Genomic DNA, 23,907 nt, shown 5'->3' on the forward strand with positions numbered 1-23,907 from the left:
TCATCCTTGTTTTGCCTAAAGAAAACGTCCAACCGGTGAAATACAGTGAAATCCCCATCCCTGCCAGTGCGTGTTTCAGATGGTTCGACTTCTCCGCTATGTATTCGTCACTCTTTGGGAAGATATTTCTCTCTCTACCTCAAGCCATACAAAGGCGCTTCATATAGATTTTTATTTCTCTCTCTCTACTTCATGCCATACAAAGACGCTCCATATATATAATTATGAACAAGAAGCACCTTAAGATTCAGTGAACTCATGAAGCAGAGATAGCGAAACAAGGTGGAGGTAAACAGACATGAACGAGAAGCAGTGGGGAAGATTTTGACAATATCTTTAGCTAGTGTAAAACAGCTGAAGGGTAAGTAAGACTGGCAAAGAACGACGTTAATGTTATTTGCGAGAAGAGCATTAAATAGCGTGAATAAAAAGAGTGTTTAGATCTGTCAGTTTCCATAGCAAATTTCAGACATACATATAAAGGGAAAAAAAAAAAATCAGCATTTGTCGGTCGAGTGAAACAATCAAGCTGGAGTATGAGAGAGAGAGAGGGGGGGGGAGGGAGAGATACGAACTTCCAATTAATATATCTCATTCGCGTGAAGCCATTGAAATCAAACATAAATAAAAAAAAAAACACGAAATATATGCTAAGTATTTATAATGACGGCTCCGAGAATCACAGCAATTCTCAGCAAGTTGGGCATGAAATAAAGCCATATTTCCGAATCGACATTTACGCTTCTCTCATCACCATTATTTGGCGGTAATATTCGACATGAGAATTAATGAGGAGCTTCCTGCAGTTAAAATCTGTAGATCGAGGACGTAATTTTGTTTTTATTATTAATTTATTTATTCATTAGTACAGTTCATTATTTTACCTGAAGTTGTGTGTTAATTGAAAGAGTTTAACTCGGTATTTATAAAGAGACTTACTACAGTTCATTTCGGATATCAAGATACTAAAATCATAGTTATAGCAAAAACGAAATAAAGTCATCATATTGATCTGTTTATCGCCAGACGCCTTAATCCCGTAATGGGTGGCCACAAACAAATAGCCACCATGTCGCCCTGTCCCCTGCCATTTCGCTACCCAACACACAACTTACAGTCCCCCTCTCATATACCTCTGTCTACTCCATCGCAACACATCATCCTTAGTCTTCCCATCCCTCTTCCCCTCCACCCTACTCACATACACTCTCTTCATCCTCTCCTCATCCTTTCCTCATGACTAACATATTACACAGTGTTTATTCCAAATGTAACCAAAATTGTCGAAGAATCTTAAAAAAAAAAAAAAAATCACCATATATTTATAGGGGGAGCTTAGCACAATCCATTACAGATATCGAGACACTAAAAATAAAATCACATAGGCAATATTTTATGTTAGGAAGAAGGAATCAAAGGCCAGAATCCCCCAATAGTGTTCCCTTTAAGAAAAAAAAAAGTACAAAATAACAGATATCCAAAAATGTTAATTCCTAGTGTGACCAAAGTTGTCGGGGGGGGGGAAAAAAAAAAGGCGTCGCCATGTATTTATAGGGGAGCTTAGCACAATTCATTACGGATATTGAGGCTCCCACTCCATCCAGCAATACCATCACTCATGTACTTACTAATGGGGTAGTGGTTTCCGATATCAAATTAATGGGTACCCTTCTGACGACCCTGGTAACGATTGGTGGGTCGTCTCGAGTTGAGGTGTTTGGTAGGAACGACTTGGTATGACCGCTAGTAAGAATGTCAGTATTTTCATATTTGTTTATTCTCGCCCGCCTTCAGCAAAGCGAGGCGATATAGTTTTTATCGACGTGTGTCTGTGTATTGTGTGTGTGTGTATATGTATCTGTTCCCAACATATCTCGAAAAGTTGTGGACGAATTTTCACCAAACCTTCAGGAAATAGCAACTACATGGATTTGCAGAGGACTGTTATTTTTGGTGAGGATTTGATCAAAGCCGACCGAATGCTAGCCGCCATATAATTTTCTATACCTATTGGCTTTTTGTGAAACGCCGTGACTGAATTCCATGGAGTTTTGCCAATTTTTATCGTCCCCCTTTAGCACGGTGAGGCGATATAGTTTTTGTCGATGTGTGTACGTCTGGGGGGGGGTGTTAGGTGTGTGTGTGTGTGTGTGTGTGTGTGTGTGTGTGTGTAACAGTTACGGTGATGAGACGAAGGTGACGATAATAATAATGATGATAATATCCGAAGTTAGTCGCCTAAATTGAGTGATATTACTGTTTTTCATTATGTTTTTCAGAGGAAGCAAGGCACATTTCATAGTACTTTATAGTTCTCGTTAAGTCCCTGGGCCCGAGGACATGTTTCCTATTTAATTCTTGTTACCTGTAGGCGGGTTTGTAGTAGTAGTACTGGTAGTAATTGTAGTAGTGGTAGTGGTTGTGGTGATGGTAGTAGTAGTAATAGTAATAATAATAATAATAATAGTAGTAGTAGTAGTAGCATGCTTTTTTATTCAGCTTTGAAGAGACCTTTCGAGATGGACGGATCCCTTCACTGCTATACTCTGTTCATTTTACCTTGCCCTAAAATTGCCATCCCTCCATCTTGAATGCTGAGTTTTAACACTAGATTAACGCTAGAATGTCATGCCAGTCACGAAGAAGTGCCACAGAAAGAATATGGAGTCACTGATGTTAACTTGTGTGGTACTTTGGTGGTGAGAATTGAACTGGTGAGGTGATGTGGATCGTCATATACTTAACTACTGTGACTGACTAAAGTGGTATGGATTGTGGTGATGTGTGTTGAGATGATGTTAACTGTTGTGGTGCTTTGTGGTAGTGTGGACTGGTGTAGTGACTCTCCTAGTGTGGTTTGTCAAGAGGTGGTGTTGACTGGTGTGGTGGACTGTTGTGGTATTGAATGGTGTGGTGGACTGTGGTGATGTTGACTGGTGTGGTGGACTTGTGGTATTAACTGATATGGTGACAGTTGTGGTGTTGTGACAAATTGTGGTTGTGGTGTGGTGGTGGATTGTGTGATGGTGTAGGGATTGTGGTTTGGTTGGGGACTGTGGTGTAATGATGGACTGTGGTGTAATGATGGACTGTGGTGTGGTGGTGAACTGTGTTGGTGTGGTGGACTGGTGTTAATTGATGTGCTAAACTGATGGTGATGTGGTGAAAACTCTGTGGTGGACTGTGGTGGCAGTGTGGACTGTTCTGGTGTTAGCTGGTGTGGAGGTGGTGGACTGTGGTTGTGTTGTGGTAGACTGTGATGTGCTGTGGTGTAGTGGTGGTGTGACTGACTGTGGAGGTGGTGGATTGTGGTAGTGTTGAGGGTGACTGTGAAAGTGGCGGACTGTGGTAGTGTTGTGGTAGACTGTGGTGTGTAGCTGTGGTGGTGTTATGGTAGACTTGTGTGGTGTGGCTGTGGTGGTGGTGTGGTAGACTGTGATGTGCTGTGGTGTGGTGGTGGTGTGGTAGACTGGTGTGGTGTGGCTGTGGTGTGGCGTGACGTAGGGAGGGTGACAGTTCCGGGTAGTGGCAGACAGTGGTTATGGCCTCACTATCATTACCTATTAAATCCCCCACAGTTTCCTTCATAAATAAATCCCAACAGTTTCCCTCATATATAAATCCCCCCACAGTTTCCCTCAAATAAATCCACACAGTTTCCTTCATAAATAAATCCACACAGTTTCCTTCATAAATAAATCCATACAGTTTCCGTCATAAATAAATCCCCATACAGTTTCCTTCGTAAATAAATCCACAGTTTCCTTCATAAATAAATCCACCCCACAATTTCCTTCATAAATCTCCCACAGTTTCCTTCATAAATAAATCCATCCACAGTTTCCTTCATAAATAAATCCACAGTTTCTTTCATAAGTAAATCTCCCCCACAGTTTCCTTCATAAATAAATCCACCCACAGTTTCCTTCGTAAATAAATCCACACAGTTTCCTTCATAAACAAATCCACCCACAGTTTCCTTCGTAAATAAATCCACAGTTTCCTTCATAAATAAATCCACCCACAGTTTCCATCATAAATAAATCCACCCACAGTTTCCATCATAAAATAATCCACACAGTGTCCTTCATATATAAATCCCCCTCCACAGTTTCCTTTATAAATAAATCCCCACAGTTTCCTTCATAAATAAATCCACACAGTTTCCTTCATAAATAAATCCCGCACAGTCTGACATCCAGGGATTTTTCAACTTAAAGGTCTCCGGTCCTCGAGATTTGGGTTTCATATTTACAAACATTTTTTACATTAGAGAACTAAGATTTATACAAACATCATACATTAGAAAACTTTATGCATGACCCGTTTCACCAATGGCTTTGTTCTCTGTATCGTCCTGCTGTAACTGTCCTCGGTCTGTATTTTCGACGCGTAAGGAAGCTCTCTAACACCTATTGCTGATCGATTTATTTTATTACACTTTACTGTCCTTTTCTGCGCAACATTTTCGGCTAAAGAGGTGTTAGGGTGCTTCCTTAACCTGGATGAATACAGTACCTAATGCCTTTTATTTTTTTTATTTAGATTATCCGTTTCACCACGAGGAGCTGTCTGCCACGAAAAGGCGGCTGCCTGCTTGTGGTCGATGGGTCTGCTCTACGATAGACTGGGGTGGTGTAACAACAAGAACTTTGGGGGATCATTACTTTTTCAAGGCATCTCCAAGCAATTCTGTTAAGGTCTCTAAGCAATTCTATTAAGCCGAGGGTTTTGTTAATTTGCAGGGGTCAATTATAACTTCATTTACCCGTTCACAATTACACGTCCCTCCTGATGTTATTAAATACCTCCTTTTGATAAGATTAAATATATAAGTCATCATATTAAGGGAAAGAGGTTGCGAAAAATATTACTTGTTTCTTACTTTATTTTCATTCATACCACTACCAAACACTTCACAAACGAGAATGTGAAAAAATTCGAAGAGACAAATCTGTTTCTGATGTTAATTCACTGTTAATGGATACTACAGTTCTTTCACCTTAACTTGGCCCCGTTGTCGTCCTTTTGAAACTAGTTTTACATAGTTCAGTGGCAGAAAAAGACAATGCTGTGGCTCTGCATCCTTTCCATAGCGCGTTTTCGTGACTAGCATTTTATTCTAAAGTTACTCTCGCTACAACTCTGTATTTAAGATATTGAGAAGGCAATTTTCGGCCAAGTTAGAGTAGAAAGAGTATAGTTCATCGTAAATTCAGCCTGATGACGTATTATCCATATTTATAGTTTCACCGTCAGAGGATTTTACTGATCTGTAGTCCTTTCACGTTAACTTGGTCCAGATTCTCGTCCTATTGTATCCTATTTCACAAAGCTCGCTGGGAGAAAAAAATGAAGTGTTAAAGATCTTCATCCTTTCCATAGCACATCTTCGTGACCAGCATTGTATTCTGTTGTTAATCTTATGTTACAGCTTAGTACCGGGGTGGAGAGATGGCAATTTTAGGCCAGGTTACAGTAAAATGAGCATAGTAGTGAAGAGGCTAATGAAGGTTGTAACAAACTCCTCCATTTGGTAGTCTTTCCTTCCTTGAATAAACTTGTTTGAAGTTCGTAGGAGTAAATTAATGTATAAAGTACTTCTACATTTTTCTTTATGCAGGGAAGAGGGAACCAAAGGCTGGAACCCCACAAGCCTATTCCCACCAAGAAATTCAAGAGCGTTCATTCTGAAATACCTGGACACACTGCTAAAAAGACTGGAGGTCATAGGCAGTAGGAAATGCGGAAGACACCTAGTTGTAAAAATCTTTCTCAGGCTGCATAAAATCGTCTGGAGGTAACAAAAGCAAGATAAAAATAGCTTCCTCAGGTTATAGGGGTTGGGATCCTTTATAAATACTTTCCAGCTCCCAACCAGTGAAATTAAACAAATGTGTGGGGGTCCTAAGCTTTCTCTTTGTTGAGGCGGTCGGGTTAAGATTTCCTTTTTGATGCCGCTCACACTCCATTTGTAGCCTAAGTCTTTATGCAGGAATGTTATATTAAATTGGCTCCCATTTTTATCATCAGATTTTCGTTCTCGTTGTCATGAATTTCTGGTTGTCATTTTCTCGTCTTTCATTCCAGTTATTTATGCAGTTTATCCTGACCTAACTACCTTAATCTAAACTAAACTACATTATCATCCTTGTCTCTTTCCCTCTTCCCTTTCCCTCCTACCACATATCTCCCTTTCTCCCTCTCTTTCTCCATCCTCACTCCCCTCCCCCTCCATCCCCACTCCTCTCTCCCTTTATCCCCACTCCTCCTGTCTCCCTCTTTCTCCCATCCCCCATACTTTTCTCTTTCCCTTCTCCCACCCTCTATCCCTTCTTCTCCCACCCTGTATCCCTTCTTCTCCCTCTGTCTCTTCATCTTACTCTTTCTCTTTTCATTCGTCTGTTTCACGTGCTTTTCCTTTCTTTCCTGGATCTCATCCTCCTTGTCCCTTCATTCCTCCACGCCACTTTCACTCTCTCCCTCTTTCCCTTCCCCTTCGTCATTCCTTCTTCAGTTCCTCTTTTCTCTTCCCCCATTCGTCCCTTTCATGTCATTTACTCTTCCCTCTCGAATCCTTTCGTCTCTCCCTCTTTCTCACATTCCAGCTATCCCTTCCTCCTCTTTTCCCCCTCCCCCATCCACCCTTTCTTCTTTCTTCCCCTCGCGTTCTACCCTTTCTCTCACCTTCTCCTCCCTTTCCTTTCTCCTTCTCTCCCTACGTTTTGCCTCATCCCCATTATTCTCACTTTCTCCTCCCACACCTATCTTTCCTCCTCATTTCTCTCGCCCCTTCTCCCCATCTCTACCCCTCCCTCTCACCATTCCTCTCACCTTTTCTCTCCACCTTATTCCACCCACTTTCTCACCTTCTCTACCTCTCGTTCTCTTTCCATTTTTCTTATCATTCCCAGTTGCATCCTCTCTCCTTACTCCGTGCCTCATCCCTCATCCTTTCTCCCTACCCCTCTTCAGCATACCCCCATTACAACAACTTCACCTCTACCCCCTCCCCCCCTCCTCTCTTCCTCCTTCCCCCTCACCCCCTCCTCTCTTCCTCCTTCCCCCTCACCCCCTCCTCTCTTCCTCCTTCCCCCTCACCCCCTCCTCTCTTCCTCCTTCCCCCTCACCCCTTCCTCTCTCCCTCCTCCCCACCCCCATCATCTTACCCCAACAGTATCCCAACTCTCCTTCCTCCAGTCCCTCGCTCTCTCTCCTTCCCCCTCACCCCTTCCTCTCTCCTCCCCCTCACCCACCTTCACCTTATCACCCGTGCTACAACAACTCCTCCTCTCCCCCACCCCTACCCCTCCTACCCAGTCGGTAATGCACTAACAGAGGTTCCCAGCCGCCTCCCCACACATTAACATTTTATACCCTCTGCGATGGCCGATTTGCTCTCCTCCAAGTATTTAAATGTCGCAGGTCTGCCTCGGTTAATGATCTTAGTCGCCCTCACTCTAGAAGTATCCATAAATTTTTTTAAGCCTGAGTTACATATAGGATCGTTCGTTCAGACTTTTATCTTCAACTCAAATGGTGACCAAACACTTGACAGCCAAACTAGAGTGAATGTTTAAGTAAAAAAATTGCTTTAAAACTGATTCCTGCAAATTCTTAACTGTTATGAAGGCTAAGCTTACCGTACGTATTGCTTAAGATCATTGATGAATATTTCTCCTGTACTCTCACGTGTTTTTTTTTTTTTAATACAATTACACTACCACGATGACTGACACTTAGCTGCTACCACCACCGCCACCCCCTCGTCCCTTCCCCTTCCCCTTCCCCTTCCTCCCACCCCTTCCCCTTCCTCCCACCCCTTCTTCTTCACCCCTTATTTTGCCCCTCTTCCCTCCCCTTCCCCTTCATCCCTCCCCTTCCCCCTCTTCCCTTCCTTCTCCTTAATCCCTTCCCTTCCTCCTCTTCCTTCCCTTCCTCCTCTTCCTTCCCTTCTCCTTCATCCCTCCCCTTCTCCTTCATCCCTCCCCTTCCTCCTTATCCCTCACCTTTCCCTTCCCTTCCCCTTCTCCCTCTCACTACCTCACGGTTTTAACCCTTTCCCTACGATGGCGTGCTCAATTGCTGGTGATGCTTACTTATCACCCTCAACAGGGGAAAGTATTCTTATATTATTCTTGCTAGCTTCAGACGATTTCATTCAGTTTATGGGAGGCTTTTCGGGCAGGAGGGATTAGATGCAGAATTCATTTAACACCTCGGTACAAAAATTAAATCGTCGGAAGGGAACAAGAGCATAAATAAACCAATAAAATAAGTCACTCGATTAAAAAATGGTAAAATGGCTTGTGGCTCTCCCTTCACTTGCAGTTCTTTACTCCTATGTCACAGTGGATTATAATTTGCTTCGTGGACACGTTCGCTGGTACCGTATCGGTGTGAAGGCTTCGTGCGGTCGTAGTGAACATATCTGCTTCGCTAAAAACCGTGGAAGAGATGATGTACAATCGATATCAAAAGTCCTGTCGCCTCTCCTGTTTCCCCACGGACTCGGAAAATCAGTGTGGTGGACTTGCAGCAAACAACGCTTATGACCTCGATCTGAGGCTAAGTAATTTCATCAGTGTTAGTTGCTGTGGGTTCACCAAACTGATTATCACAGTGCATTGGGAGAAAAGCTGGAGAGGCGCAAGGACTTATGATGTCGACTGTACGTTATGCTCTTGTTACTGCTAAGCGAATTTCGATTTAGGGTATTTTTCCCCTCAGGGCAAGGGCTAGCAACGATACTATACCCTTTTCACTGTAACTTGGCACATATTTTCGTCCTTTTGCAGCTTATTTCACGCAGCCCAGTGGCAAGACAGTATCACGACTTTACATCCTTTCGTTAGCACTTTGTGGCTGGTATCATATTCTACTGTTACTCTGTAGCTACGACTCTTCATTAAAGGCGGTGAGATGGCAATTTTGGGCAGTGTTTGAGTTATAAGTCCATAGTTTCTCTCTTCAGCACTATTTTTTTTTTTTATTCCAGATAATTTAGTATAAACAGTATACACGAATATCTCGCAGTAAAAAGAAAAAAAATAAAGAAAGAAATAGTGTCCAGTAATCTCTTTACCATGAGGTCTCTGTTTTAGCCTTCCTGCTGCCCTATTATTATTATTATTATTATTATTATTATTATTATTTTAGTTAGGGTAGACATAGTGGAAATATTAAACCCAAAGACAGGTAATTCTTCCTGTACTGCACCGATACCTAAAAATTTAATAATGTACCATAACATTTTCTTCAGGCTAATGCACAGCTCTCATAGCGAATTCTTAAAGGATTACGTGGCTTTCAGGGCCTGTATTCCTGTCGCATAAGGAAGCACCGTAACACCTTTTCTTAAGTGATTTATCAGCCTATTACACCTTACTATCCTCCCCGTTACATAATTCTAGATGTGCAGATGGTGGATAAGAAAGTTGAACGTAGGAATAGGTACAGGCGGCTAAAAAGATGAACGTAGGAACAGCGCAGGTGGAACGTAGGAATGGGTACAGATGGCTAAAAAAAAGGATGAACGTAGGAACATCGCAGGTGGAACGTAGGAATTTGTACAGGTGGCTAAAAATGATGAACGTAAGAAGAGGTGCCAGAAAAAGATGAACATATGAATAGGTAAAAAAAGGTGAACGTAAGAAGAGGTGGCAGAAAAAGATGAACATATGAATAGGTAAAAAAAGGTGAACGTAAGAAGAGGTGGCAGAAAAAGATGATCATATGAATAGGTAAAAAAAGGTGAACGTAAGAAGAGGTGGCAGAAAAAGATGAACATATGAAGAGGTAAAAAAAGGTGAACGTAAGAAGAGGTGGCAGAAAAAGATGAACATATGAATAGGTAAAAAAAGGTGAACGTAAGAAGAGGTGGCAGAAAAAGATGAACATATGAATAGGTAAAAAAAGGTGAACGTAAGAAGAGGTGGCAGAAAAAGATGAACATATGAAGAGGTAAAAAAAGGTGAACGTAAGAAGAGGTGCCAGAAAAAGATGAACATAGGAATAGGTATGTTGATGACCCTTGTGTTATCTGCGAAATAGATTACTCCTTGGCATTGTGTGAGCCCTAAATACCTGGGGAGACACGAGGCCGTCTTACGGACCCCTCTCAAGATACCGTCTAACTTTACAACCATACTTTTGCTGGTGAATGGCGTGCGCATAACACCTGCTGAAATCTGACTTTCCTGTTGTTAAGATGGTTCTCTTGTTGATCATACGTGTGGAGAGGAAATTTTTGGCTCTTTCACCAGGTTCTCTGATCTCATTAATGTTACTGCACGTTGAGTTGTTGGTTTCTAGCACCTTTGACTAGGCGATTTGGTCAACGCCTTACACCTCATCATCATTTCTATGCCACTGAAGCAAAGTATCAAACAGTTCTATAAATGTTTCGCCTTGTTCTCTGTTCTCGTTAATGGCTGTTCTCCACGTTGCATTGTAGGCTTCGTAGCACCTTTTACTAGGCGATTGGTTCTACATCTTATTCCACAGTATCATCTTGTATGTCACTGATGTCGATATAAAAGCGATGTTAAGAGCACAGAGGAAATTGTTCAGGTGAAACATAGAGTAAATTGTTTAGGAAGAGGTGTTACGGAACCTCCCAGAGAATTGTTGTATTGCAGCTTATTTCATGTAGCACAGTGGCAGAATAAGACAATACTGTGGCTCTGCATCCATTCCATAGCACTTCTTCATGACCAGCAACAAATTCTCTGGTTAATCTCTTTCTACGACACCGTATTCGAGATGAAAAGATGTCAGTTTTGAGCCAGGTTAGAGTGAGAAGGGTATTGCGTAAGTCAAGATATTAAACGTTCCAAGGATTAGTTTCCAAAGGCGAGGAAGGAGAATTGAGTGTATTAATGTTGTGATGAGGAGGGGTAGACTGAGATGATTTGGCCATGTTGAGAGGATGGAGGATGGGAGTTGGATACGGGAGGGTGAGAAGTGTGAACGTCAGCGGCAGGGTTTCAAGAGGCAAAGCAAAAAAGACCTGGGACGAGGTCATAGGGCGTGACCTAAGAGATAAGGGACCTAACAGGGAGGATGCCAGAGATGGAGCAGCTTGGAGAGCCGCCATTAGGTGACCAAGGCCGACGCACGGAAGTATGATGGAGCCTTTATAAACGATACGGTACGACTATATTGATACGCAGAGATTCTTAGCATCCCTTGCCCTGGAGGAGAAGTCTTACCAGCTCAGTTAAGTTTTAAGATGTTACGTTCAGTGATCATAAATGAAACCCGGGCTTGAGAAAAATGGTAGCTGGATAGAAACGTCTCTTCTACAGATTTCCTATTTGTTCATTTTTCTTCCTATTTCTGGATCTTACCCTATTTTTAACACCAGTAATAGGGTGACGATGAAAATAAATGGCGATGGTCGTGTGATAATGTTAAGAATGATACTGGTTATGATAAATGAGGAGAAGAAAGTAAAAAAAAAGCCCTTAATCCTCGTTTGACAAGCATAATAGTTGTTAATGTGATGAAGGAGCTGTGTGTAAGTCAGAGGAACCAACCTGAGCTGCGACAGGAAGTTCTGAACAAGGCCAATTACGCTATTACCCTGGCATAGCTGATTAGGGGAGGATGTGACCTTGGCTGGTGTGGTGTGTTGTGGTGTTGGTGTAGGTGAGCTTGAGTGGCGTAATTGTGGGTATGGGTATGGTGTTGGTGGTGTGAGTGTGAGTGTGAACATGATAGGGTGGCGGTGGTGTTTTGTGTTGTATGGTTGTGGTGTGCTGTGGTGGTGGTGTGAGTCTCAGCAAAAGTAAGTGTAAATGTGAGTACGGTGGCGTGGTGTGGTGTGATGTGGTGTGGTGTGGTAGGGAGTGGTGTGTCGAGAAAAATACCGGCAATCAAAGGTAGGATGTGATTTTGTGTGGGGCGGTGTGGTGTGGTGAGTAGTGTGGTTTTGACGGTACTGGTGCATTGTGTGTGTGTGTGTGTGTGTGTGTGTGTGTGTGTGTTGAGATGGGTATAACAAAAATCCGTCATCATTCTGGGGTTAAAATTTCACTTCTCTTTCTTTAGGTACTGAATCTTCTCTCTTTCTCTCTTATTTCAGCCTCATTCCTCCCTGGCCATTATTTCCCTTTGCGTTTTGCCTCTTCTCTCATCCATTCATTTATTTCCTCTCATACTTTCCATTCTTTCTCGTTTTTTATTCGTATGTTCCATTCCTTGACTGTTTTTAGATCCAGATATTTTTTTCTTTATTCTCTGCCCCTGTTTCGTTTAGCTGTATCTCTCTCTCTCTCTCTCTCTCTCTCCGACTCGTTTCTCGCTATCGTCCTTTCTTCAGCCACTTCCTTAACGTTTCTTGTCCTTTTCTCATTGCCTTCTTCCCCCATTTCTATTTTACCAACATTATTTTAACTATTTTTTTCTCAGTTCTTCCTCTCTTCTTCCTTATATTTTTTTCTTTAGCTTCCTCTTCCTCACCCCCTCCCCTCCTCTCCACATTTATCCACCTCCTCTTCCCTCTTACCTCTTATAATTTCCCTTATTTTTCTTCCCAGTCTCTCGTTTCTTTTGCCTTCAACCTCTTCCTTGTCTTCCTTTCACCTTTACCCTTTGATCTCACTCCTCCCTTTGGCTTTTTTCCCCTTCTTCATTTGCCTGCTTCTCATTTTCATCTTTTCTCTTCTGACTTAATCTTTTCTCACCCTCATTTCATCATTTGCCATTGTATTAGTTTTATGGAATTTAGTTTTCAGGGCAGTATTAATATGAAGGTAATTTGAGGAAAGAATTATGCTTTAGTTGAGATTTTTTATTGACTCAGAAATATTAAAGAATACTAAGTCTCTGTCTCTGTGTCTGTCTGTCTGTCTGTCTCTGTCTGTCTGTCTGTCTCTCTCTCTCTAGCTGTATATGTGCCCATGGTTCGTATTCTCGTATCATAAGGAGGCTTCCTAACACCTCTTCATTAGGGATTTATTTTTGGATACGGCAGGTTAGTAATTTTGTACTTCATTTTTTAAGAGCATGGTGATATTAGAACGATTTAAATTGCACAGAAGATAACAGCAATGCGTAATAAGCAAAATAAATCGATTAGGAGGAGGTGTTAGGGAGCTTCCTTACCCGACAAGAATATGGTTCCATGCGTTTAGCCATCCATTTATCTGATTATGTAAACGGAGAAGGAAACCAAGGTAGCGTTTGTCCTCTCCAAAGGGAATACAGATGGGAGGGTCGCCAACTAAGCCAAGGACCCGCCACGTATGTCTGTCCTTTTGATGTAATATCCCCTTTCTTCCCTTTGCAATCCGCCACGTATGTCTGTCCTTTTGATGTAATATCCCCTTTCTTCCCTTTGCAATAATGTCCCCTTTCTCCTAGCATGTATACCTCTCATAGACTCCAGCAAAACAAGTACATTACAAACCAGGTGCGGTACTGGTTAAGCCTTTCAGTTAGATCACTATTTTTTACAGTAATTTTTTTGCTATCGTGATTTTCTTCAACTGAGGAGAGACTTTCAGTTGGAGGGGTTAGGTAGTCTTCATTAAGCCCTTCACATCCTAACTTATCAGCTTAGATTTGGGTTGGGTGGAATTACAGACGCCACTTGCCTCTTATAAAATAGACTCACACAACTTAACACACATTGGAGCGTTGCAAATCACACGCCACAGTAGTATACGTAACGGAGCACTACACAGCACATGGCACACTTAGACGTAGCCACATCATCAACGGTGTGGGGAACCAGTGGGGTAACACCATAGGGAGGATTGCTTGCCTGTGGTTGATGGGTCTGCTTGGTCAGGCGGTCTAGGGTTAAGCAACATCATCTAGAGGTGTGTCCCGAGCGAAGCAGAATACAAAAATCTGATGGTAACAAGAAAATAAAAAAACACGGCATCGTAGTGAAGGGTGTGACAGACTAAGCCCCGTAAGGAAAGTCTGGAAAAAGCTCGAATATTAGACCAGATATGTAAAAATCTATATTCGTCCAAGGGAAATCTGATAATAAATATATATATGAGCGACTTTGGTGTATGTGTATATTCGGCTTACATAAACCACTCGCTCCGTTATCGCTAAGGCATGCGGGTACCTGGAAGTGAGCCGGGTGTAGCCTTGGGTGTGGAGGCTTCCTCTGGGTGTACACAAACTGGGCACAACCCCTGACACACTTACTTTTTTCTTTCCTTTCTTGTGTTCGACTCTGGGCATAGGCTTCACATCCCGTTCCCCGAGGCCCAGCAACCCCCCTACATACTTGATACCTCCAAATGCCACCACTTCGGCGCTAACACCCACCGTCCATATTGAATTCTTGCTAGGGTTGTCTCATGTACTTGTAATAGCGAGGGATATTTTTACATGTCGGCTGGTCTTCTGGTAGATTAGTAAAGTCGGCTTTAAAGAAATACAGTTCCTTAAACACTTCCCTGCCCCAGTCGGAATTTGAACCCGCGTCGACTGGGGTGGCAGGTCACCTCTCCACCGATTAGGTCACCGCCTTGTCTTGCTTAGCTGCGTAACCTCGCTTGATTTTCACCCTATTTTTTGATGCCTTAATTAACCCCATCACTCCAGGAATTCTTACGTAAGTTGTATACCACAGCCAATGTAGTGTTTATTTTTTCTCCTCTGCCACGCGGAAAAGCTTCAATAGGATCGCCTTATTCATTTTTTTTTTTTTCGTGTATGTAGATCAGTAAGTCTGTGAGGTTTATGGAGGAGAACAGAAACTAAAAACTACTCAGAATTTGCCTCAGCGATATCCTAAATCCCCTTGACAAACTTAAGGATTGTCCAGGAGTAGCGGGTTAAGGTTGCTGTAATGAAGACTATAAAGACTACTAGAAATATCCATAATGGTGGGATTGCCTATACTCATTTTACTCTAACTTGGCCTAAAATTTCCATCTTCCCACCTTTAATGCCGAGTTGTAGCAGTGGATTAACCTTCGAATATGGTTCTAGTCACGAAGAAGTGCTCTCGGAAAGATATAGAGCTGCAGTATTGTCCGTTTCTCTTAAAGAGCTGCGTGAAATAAGCTGCAAAAGGACAAAATTCTGAGCCAACTTAGTGTAAAAGAACTGTAGTTAGCATACTCTCTTCAGGTATAATGGTGATAGATTCTGAGGGTAATATTTAGGTCCTCAGTACGAGAGATGGTTTCCTGAGTAGATGCCATATTATAAAGACTTCAGGAATTCAAGAACATGCGTCATCCTAGGAAAAGATATTGGAGATTCATTTTAAATACTCTTGTACGAGGGGTCTTTCTTAACCTGAGAGAGAGAGAGAGAGAGAGAGAGAGAGAGAGAGAGAGAGAGAGAGAGATTAAAGTTAGGGTAATTAGCAGTGTGAAGACAGATAGGGGTGGCCACAATGGCGGTGGTGTCTTGTTAGCGTGCCACCTTAATCTTAATTAGTGTGACAGGTGCTGATGGACAGATTATGCCCTTCAGTTTAAGGGGTCTTTCCTAAGCTAAAAAAGATCGCCTCGGGTTAGCAAGAATAGGAAAAAAGTCTTACTGAAAGTCTTAACGGGGATATTAGCTCCAAATCACTCGCCCCTTCGTGTCTTAAAAGTATAATATAAAAATCTGCCACTAACAAGCAGTGTCCTCAGCTCTACTTACAAATACAGCAGAAGGCGATGTGTGTTTGGGTCTTCTGTGGCACCAAGATAATGTTTTACGTTTTACATCAGCCTGATCTGATCACTCTAATGGGGATGTTCCAATATAGACGACGTGAGATTCAACAACATACACCAATGTCCCATAAAGCCAACAACACGCCACTCCCTGTAGTACTTATAAATGGTGGTGACTGTACACAAGGGAGATTGAAATTTAGGTTACTGTGGGAGTGTGTGGACGGCTTGAGGTCTCCATTTTCGTGTATATAATCATCTCGTAGCAGAAGATAATAAGAAAAAGAATTATAGTGTGTAAATTCTTTAGGACAAAGGCATTTCATGTTATAAATAAATTCGTCTCCCAGTAGCAAGGAAGGAGACTATCGTAGGGGTTAATTAAAAGTGTGAAGAGTACAAACGAGCACAGTGACGGTGGTGTGTTGTTAGCGTGAGTCGTTAAGATTAATTAGAGTGATACAGTCTGATGATAGTATGAAAAATTGCGATATGAGTGTTCTGAGATTCGTAAGATCATGTGAAACTAGCAAGAATATATCATCGAAAGAAAGGGGGATTATGCAGACTTACTATGACTTATTCAATATGAAGAGAAATAACCTAACTTAATCACCTGGCATACCCTTGTCACCTTAACTTGGCTTAAATTTTCACGCAGCTGAGTGGCAGAAAAAGAGAACGCTGCATCTGTACATTTTTTCCATGACATTTCTTCATGACTAGCATCATATTTTAGCGTTAAATCCATTGGTACAACTCTTGCATTTCAAGATGTAGGGACAGAAATTTTTGGCCAGGTTAGAATAAGAAGAGTACAGTAAATATAAACCACGACAACAGTAGATAAGATTGATAAAGATAGGGTGATTAGAAGTGTGAAGACGGGTAGATACGAGTATAATGGTGCTGGTGTCTTGTTAGCATGGCATCTTAAAATAAATTACGGTGAGAGTGGATGATGGTTTTACTAAGCCCCTCATTAAGTTTCATGATGTGAATAAGATCGAATATGGTCTGCAGTTGTCAAGACTTCACTAAAAAAAAGATGCACCACTTTTTAGAACTTAACAGAGGTTGATTTTTAACTTTTGTATGAGGGGAATTTCCAAGTCTAAATAGAGCCGTTTGATAGAAGCGTGATATAGGAGAACCGTATGTAAAATTGATAGAATGGGAAGTCAGAAGTGGGAGGATAGTGTGAGGATGAGTATACACGAGCACAATGGCGGTGGTGCCTTGTTAGCGTGCCCCCTTAAGATTAATTAGGGTGACAGGTGGTGATGGTTGTATTAAAAACTTGGCACACCTTACCCTCTTCCCCTCTACCCCGTTACACTTACACCTTCCACCCTTTTTACACTTATAGTACACAGGCGTCTGGGCTTTGTTGCTCCCTACACCAAACTACTTTATTTACTTTTAAGGTTAAGAGACAGATTTTAATGTGTACGTTGGAAATATTCTCCCTTCACCTCTTTCAGTAACATAACATTTTTTATTCTTGTCATTTTTAGACTTAAATTCGGAGAGAGAGAGAGAGAGAGAGAGAGAGAGAGAGAGAGAGAGGGAGAGAGAGAGAGAGAGAGAAAACCTTAATGTAAAAGAGGAACCGTCTTCATTAACCTCTTTCACTGTGACATTTTTTAAAATCTTGCTATTGATAGACGATTTTATTCTGCTTGTGAAAGGGTTAAGTATAATCTCTGTTAGCCTCTTCAGTAAACCAAACGATTTTCTTCAGGTTAAGAAAGACATTTCATTGTCTAAGAGGTACATAGCTCCATTAACATCTCCAGGAAAGCTGTGCAACTCTCTCTCTCTCTCTCTCTCTCTCTCTCTCTCTCTCTCTCTCTCTCTCAAATCTTGCCAACTACTAAGCAATTCTGTCCAGCTTAGGAGACACCCTTACTGAGAAATGTAACATCCATAGACCTCATACCAACACATGTCTCTTGTCTCTATATATCGGGGAGGTAAGGACGTTTCTAGATGTAAAGTAGACAAAGGTAAAAAGTATAGTATAGTTATAGCGTCGTCTCTGATAACGCCTGTCGCATTCTCTGAAGATTTGTCATTCTGCCCTGATATCTGCAAAGTATCCTCGCGGGCACTGGATATTCTCAAACACCTCATTCTTGGCGATTTATTTTATTTTGCATCATACATCCTATTGTTTATTGACTGTAATTTGCTTGCGTTGAAATGTTAACGGGATGAAGGCTTCTGGCAATAGATAGATAGGTAGATAGAGATATTGACACATTTGGCTGAAATGGTATACAAGAGATGGCTAACGTACCAGATAATAATAATAATAATAATAATAATAGTAATAATAATAATAATAATAATAATTGTGTGAAAGGAAGAAGTATGTACTGTGAAACCCACTAAACCAAGGGGAATATGACCCTTTTGTAATAATATGCAGATTATAACTAAATATTGAATGTGCAGTGGCTGTGTGCTGTTAAATGTAATCCTTAATCATTCCATGCGGTGACGTCTTTAATGCTTAATACGTTTACTGCTAAATATTAAACTCTGGAGAGAGACCTTCCGTTTCTGTAGATTATTATTACTACAACCGAATGATTTTATTTAACTTAGGAAATGCTTCTTTCATTTAACTTCTCTATTTAACTCCGTGGGCTCAAAAAGTAAAAAGTATCTATCAAACTGAATAAAATCAATTGAAAGCACAAGGGGTAGAATATATATAAATCATCGTAGCGAAAGGGTTAGAGTTATGCTTCCCGAGAGGATAGGGGAGGGAAGGGGGACGAGGTGGAGAGGGTGAGGGTTGCTAGGTGTGGTGGATGTCAGGAATAGTTGAGTGAAGTAGGTGGTGAGGGTGTTGTGTGAGGTGTGTTTTAAGAATAGGTACGGGTAGGGTGAGGCTGGGACAGGGGGTGAGGTAGGGTCGGATGGGATGGGATGGGATGGGAAGCACAGTTTAGAAAGGATGGGGCAGGGGTTGAGGTAGGGCCGGAGGGGAGGGGATGGGATGGGATGGGATGCATGGTTTAGAGCTGGTGATTGTTAGAAGAAAAAAAAATGTTCCTCCATACGCCGGACTGTTTTGTATTATTTTTCAGTTTAAGAGACAAACTTTCTCGTTTAAGTTGGAAATACTCTCCCTTCACCTCCTTCAGTAAGATGATTTTTTTCTCGTGCTACTCTCAGGCTGTTTTATTTGTATTCCTTATGATTTTAATGACGAAGTGTGAGGTGTGTTTTAAGAATAAGTACAGGAGAGGGGGCGAAGTGTAGGATCGGCATGGGTTTGGTATATATTGATTAGAATGGGTGATTGTTAGAAGACTGATCGAGCGATTGTATTGCTTATGGGTTACTTAACTGTCTTGTGCGGTGTGTTTCATGATTAGATACGATTAGGATGGTGTGGGAAGTAGGGAATGAGGTAGGGTGTGACTGGAATGAGGTGGGAGGCAGGGAATGGGGTAGGGTTTGGCTGGGATGAGGTATGTGGTTTAGGTATGGGTGATTTTTAGGTTGGCAGAGTGAGTGTGTTGGTGATGCTTTACGTATAGATATTGTGTGATGTTTGCGTCTAGAATAGGTTCATGTGGCGGTGGATTGGGAACTTGGGCTGAGGTGGAACAGTGTGGGATGGGATATGTAAAGTAGGTTTTAGAATAAGCAGTGGCGAGAATAGTAAGGTGATGTGGTTTACGATGCCTCTGACAGATTACGTAATCATGTGTGAGGTTATTTTCAGGAACAGGTACAGATGAGGTAGGGAGGGTTGGGATGATGTTTGTTTTATAGAGTAGGCGAGTGTGTCGATGGTAAGAAAGTGATGTGGTTTCTGACTACGTAATGCTTCTGTGCAAAGTGTTGATGTTTCATAGCAAATAGGTCTGGGGAAATGGAGGGTAAGGGAAGTTGTGGGGTCGGGGTGGGATGGGATGTGCAGCTAAGAGTGAGCAGCTGTCAGGATAGCGAGAAAGTGGTGTGGTTCCCGAGAAAGATTACGTAATGATATGCGACGTGTTTTTTCAAGAAGAGGTGCGAGTGAAAGGAATGAGGCAAGGTTGAGTTATGGTGTACAGAATAGGTGACGGTAATGAGAAAATGAAGTGGTTTCCGTTCATTATCTAAGACGGTTTACGTAATGATAATATGGAAGAGACATTACAAGATCTGACAGGGATGATGGGTAGGAAGAGGAGGTAGTGTCGGGGGAAATGAAGTGTAGTTTACATTTCAGACTAGGAGATTGTAAGAAGAGTAAAGCGACTGTGTTTCTGTTAGCTTACCCTACCATGATAAGAGAGTGGATTGTGTAACTTTCATGTATTTCTGATGAGATTATTGACGATAAAAGATAATGCTACTGTTAATGGTGGCTGATAATGGGTTTCCTTCACAACTTTGACCAGTGTAACAAAATGGATGTTGCTAATGGTATAGGTAGGTGTGTTATAGCTGTACCTAGATGGGATTACTCGGTTTATATATTGACAGGGTTATAGATGGTGAAAGTAGATGATACGGTTCAGAACAAATGATTGTGAAGAGATAGTGGTATCGACGTTGATTTTAATAGCTTACTTGCTGATGGGTATAATTATAAAGATAGACTGCATTGTTAGGCTTGTATATTGATGAAATTACGATTAATGAAAGACAGCAATGTGATTTAGGGGAAGGTGCTGGTGGTGGTGTTAAAGAAGTGATCTGCTGTTCAAATGGACGTGGGTTCGATCCTAAGCAAAGGCAGGAAAAGTTTGATAGAATTTCGTAAAATCAGACTTCACTCATCATCCACTGACTTGACACAAAACGCCCCCGGTGGTACAGATACACCAGAGAGAGAGAGAGAGGGAGAGAGAGAGAGAGAGAGAGAGAGAGAGAGAGAGAGAGAGAGAGACTTAGCATGTACGGTATTCAGTACAGATGGTGGGTACTAGCGCCGAAGTGGTGACATACAAAAGCGTGAGACATATGAGAACTGTCGGATCCTAAGAGCAAATTGCCAAGGCTATACTGACACACACACACACACACACACACACACACACACACACACACACACACACACACACACACACACACACACACACACACACACACACACAGCTATATCTAACCCTCCAGTTCGAAAAGTCTCCCTAATCAGAATCTAAACTTCTAAACATGAAAACAATAAGATGTATGTCGCTGGATGTTGTTGTTGTAACCCCATGCTCCTCTGGACGTGAACCCAGTAGACTGCGGGCCTGAAATTTTCCTTTGCAGTTCACCGCCTTCTTTACCTTCTTTACGGGAATAGGAAAGGAGGTTATGGATGTTTATAAAAGTAGGCAGTGAAGCCACCCGTTTGTATGTGTGCCACCACATGAAGGCGTCCCTCTCCACCACCCATCATCAGATTGAAGTATTTAATGGCACTGCTGATGATGATGCGTCTCAGAATGGGTAAGCCTGCTGAGTTGCGTAATGAAGGACATAATTACTCAGATATATCGGATAGCCTGGTTGATTTATTGATGATTATTGATGAACGGTGCGAGTAATTCAGTTGATGAAGGATGATTATGAGGTGAGGTAACACTATATCACCTGTTGTTGATGAAGTGAACGTATTGGATTGTCATATATAACTTAAATATGTGTGCAGTAAGTTTTTGTGCTAACCAGATTGCCTGACTAATATCCCTGAGCAGAAGTGAATTAGTGATACTTTTCATTGCTGCTGAGTTATGTTACGTTAATGCTCCTTATGTTGATGGTAGAGTTTCGCTGCATTATCACCAAGCACGCTAACTTGCTATGACCCACCAACATGCACCACAGTCACCACCACCACCACCCAGTACCTCAGACACCATCACCACCACCACAATCACCACCATCAACAGTCAGCACAACACGTTCACTAACTCCACCACCATCAGCACAACATCGTAAACATCCCACCAATACTCTACCATCATATCATCACCTGCACAATTACCAGCACTGCTACACCACCACAACCACACTAAGTGGTGTATGGTATGTAGGAGGACTGCTGGGCCTTGATAGCAGGCTGTGAAGCCTATGCCCAGAGTAGGACACACACACACAAAAAAGTACACACTATCATTATTACACCGTCAGCTCTATCTTAGCATAATGCATGAGGTGTCTACATATTTTGTACTGTATAACAAGCAAACAGCCTCCTACCACCACCACCACCACCACCACCATACCATACCATAGCAGCATCGCACACACCATCACTAACCACTCCACCATAACACCGCTTACACCAGCACTACTACCATTCAACCAACACATTACGTACCACAGCGTCACCACCACACCACCACCACAGTCACGAGGCCACAACTAATAACTCTACCATAACACCACCACTTACACCAGCACTGCTACCATTCAGTCAACACATCACTTACACCATGACCAACACCACCACACCACCATAGTCACAAGGCCACGACTCATACAGTACCGACTAGTCCACTATATTATCACCACACTACAACCATCACACACCATCACTCCTTACATCACCACCACAACATACCACCACGCTTATCACCACCACCACCCACACTACCAACATAGTCACAATGCCATATAACCAACATTCCACAATATCTCCAACATCACTCCTTACATCACACGCACAGCACCACCATTACACCACCGCCTCCACAACGCAGCCGCCGCCGCCGCCACCACCACCACCACCACCACCACCACCACCACCAATGAAGTAGAAGAGCGGGGTGTCCACACGCTTTACAAGGTGCAGCAAGGCAACACCCTTCCACCAGAAACGCACCAACCTCACTCCACGACAACCATCATACCACCACACCACCACAGCCACCTCACGACCGCAACTGACATACCACTACAATCTCCACACCCAGCACACCACCACTTCAACTACACCTTCATATTCACCAGTACCACCACACCAAGACTTTATCACTCCACCACCAACACACCATCACCCCAACTCCACACTCGTATCACCAACACCGTCACCATCACATCACCACCACCTTCAACCACCACCACCACCACCACCACCATCCCAAGGCAGTACAAGGCAATACCAGGCAGTACTGTCTACACGCTTAACACGGTGCAACAAGCAAGCATCCTCTCACCGACAACAGACCACCACCCGAAGTCCACTCTTATATCATCACCATCACCACACTACACCACCACCACTACCACCAACACACCACCACCTCAACTCCACCCTTACATCATCATCATCATCATCATCATCACAGCGCCACACCACCACCGCTACCACCAACACACCACCATACCACCACCCAAACTCCACCCTTATATCATCACCATCACCACACTACACCACCACCTCTACCACCAACACACCACCACCACCACCACACCACCAGCTCACCACAGTACAAGAGCGAGCTGTCGACACACTTTACACGGTGCAACAAGCCAACACCCTCCCACCGCCACTTCCTAGAACAGGTTTTCCGAGATTATGATAATCTTTATCGCAAAAATTAGTCAGCCTCACCCCTTAACGGAGCCAGTATCTTAATTAGCCCTCATGGCCTCTCCGCCACGCCGCCCCTCGCTCCGCCGGCGACACGACCAGCCCGGCACAGATAAGCGGCTGTATATTTGGTGTGAAATATAGCCGGCAGATAGCAAGCCCGGTCTGCCCAAGCCCCGCACCCCACGCAGTTGGTTTTTCAGGCTCGGTGGTGTCCAGTATTGTTTGGATGTGCTTCATGCTTAGCTGGGAGGCCGACCCGTGTGTGTGCTGTGGTGAAAAGATGGGTGTGTCTGTGTGTTTTGACGTGTGCTGTGGTGAGTGGTTGTGTGTGTGTGTTCGTGTGTTCATGTGTTTGTTTTGTCGTGTGCTGTGGTGAGAGGTTGGGCGTGTGTGATTTAATGTGTGTTGCGGTGAGAGGTAGGGTGTGTCGGAGTGTTGTGAGAAGGTGGGTAGTCCGTGTGTTTTATCGTGTGCTGTGGTGAGAAGTTAGGCGTGTGTGTTTTGACATGTGGTGTGGTGTGAGGATGGTTGTGTCCGTGTTTTATCGTGTGCTGTGGTGAGAAGTGGCAGTGTATGTGTGTTTTCGTGTAGTGCTAAGGTGAGAACTTGGGTGTGTCTGTGTGTTTTGGTGTAGTGTTGTGGTGAAAAGGTGTGTGTGTCTGTTTGCCGTGGTGTCTGCTGTTGTGAGGGGTTAGGTGTATCAGTGTGTTTGGAGAGCAG

Source organism: Coenobita brevimanus, chromosome 81 (assembly GCF_032717465.1).
Source record: "Coenobita brevimanus isolate Jiangsu-jjx chromosome 81, ASM3271746v2, whole genome shotgun sequence".
Classification (NCBI taxonomy): domain Eukaryota; kingdom Metazoa; phylum Arthropoda; class Malacostraca; order Decapoda; family Coenobitidae; genus Coenobita; species Coenobita brevimanus.